The sequence below is a fragment of the Adiantum capillus-veneris genome, chromosome 11 (assembly GCF_014529385.1).
Source record: "Adiantum capillus-veneris isolate H3 chromosome 11, ASM1452938v2, whole genome shotgun sequence".
NCBI classification, from domain to species: domain Eukaryota; kingdom Viridiplantae; phylum Streptophyta; class Polypodiopsida; order Polypodiales; family Pteridaceae; genus Adiantum; species Adiantum capillus-veneris.
In genome coordinates this window covers 148,992,177-148,994,166 of record NC_140941.1, presented here as the reverse complement: position 1 = coordinate 148,994,166, position 1,990 = coordinate 148,992,177, and positions in this window count along the sequence as shown.

Here is a 1,990-nt window from a genome sequence, read left to right as displayed (position 1 = left end):
ATAGAAGAGAATACAACCAGAAACATATTGCTATTCAGCAATCCAAGAATCTTCAATTGGTTGCAGGAAGGTTGTATCAATTGGGAAATGATCATGTTTTACGACTATGCATCAATCCTGAGGAATATAATATATATATGTGCGAAGCACATGTTCAGGAATGTGCATTTCATTGTTCAAGAAGGAACACATATAGGAATTTGTTACAATTGGGAGTCTATTGGCCAGGAATGAAAGAAAGCGTACATGAATATGTCACTGTATGTATTGTATGTTCATCAAAACCGCCAGCAGAGTATTCGACATTATATCAGATAATGATCGCTCCGGAATGGAGTCAGTATATTGTTGAATATCTCACAAATAGAACTTTCCCAGAAGGAACGTCAAAAGCTCGTCAGAAATCTGTAGAGACAGAAGCTAGAGATTACGCTTTAATAGGAGATCAACTCTATAAGAGAGGTAAAGACAACCAGCTTAGGATTTGCGCATCAGAGTCTGAGTATGTGATAATCCTGGAGCAAGCTCATGGAGGAGTAGGTGGAGGCCATTTCTCAGGTGATAAGACAGCAAAACTTGTCTTAGCCGCAGGAATATGGTGGCCAACATTACATATGGACGCTGAGGAATACGTTAAACGGTGTGATGACTGTCAGCGGACCAAAGTACCACTTAAAAGAGATGATATGCCGCTTAGACCAATGATGGGGGCAAGAGCTTTTGCAAAATGGGGGATTGATTATGTCGGACCCATTTCACCTCCTGCATATAAGACTCATGCACAATACATCGTTGTGGCTACAGACTATCTAACAAAGTGGGTCGAAGCAAAGGCAACTCAAAAAGCAGATGCCAGGACCACGGCACAATTTCTATATGAATACGTCTTTGTACGATATGGATTGCCAATAGAAATTGTGAGTGATCGAGGCACACATTTTATAAATGAAGTGATAGAGATCCTTCTAGATGAATTCATGGTAATCCATAGGAAATCAACCCCGTATCATCCACAAGCAAACGGACAAGCTGAAGCAACAAACAAAACCATATGCACGGTCCTTACGAAGATTGTATCTGAGTCGAGAACTAACTGGGACCAGAAGTTGCATTCAACATTATGGGCATATAGGGTAGCATATAAAACATCAATAGGAACGACCCCATATAACATGGTTTTTGGGCTAAATGCTATCTTACCAATAGAATTCTTGATTTCAACCTTAAGGGTGGCTAAGGATCTAGAGTGGACAGGGCACGAGCTTTCTGATAGAATAGATGACGTGGAAAAGCTAGACGAGCTTCGCCTAAAAGCAGTAGCTTCTATCTACGCTCAAAAAAGGCGACAAAAGGAATTTTTTGATAAGCATGTACACTAAAGAGTTTAAGGTTGGGGACTATGTCCTAGTTTACACTCTGAAACAGCATGCTAAGAAGCTTAAAAAGCGAGGGATGGGACCTCTGGTGATTAAAGATCTATCACCAAGTGGAGCCGTCAAGCTTGCTACATTAGACGGAGAAGAAATGCCCAATTGGATTAGTGGATGCAGAGTGAAAAAGTATCTTTTGCCGCTAACCCAAGACATGCTTCTCAAAATACATCAAGAAAAGCTATGTGTCCAGAAAAAGAAAAAGATTGTGGAGAAAGCGCAAGCCGAGGCGAAGGAAAGAATGGAGAAAAGAAGACTACTACGTCAGAAACAGCGCAATGAAGGAGCAATACGAATAAACGCAATCAGTATATGGATAATGACAAAGAAGAACCCATCATTGAATGCAAAGTAGAAACCAACCAAATCAAAGTCAGAGCACTATTGGATTCAGGAGCTCAAACTAACCTACTTTCACTCAGTTTGTATAGACAATTGACAAATGACACTAAATTACAAACTGCCAAGCAAGAGTTAAAGAGTTACTCTGAGAATTCAATCAAAACTGTCGGATGCACAGTTTTACATATACAGATTAACCAGTATGTGTATCCTCATAT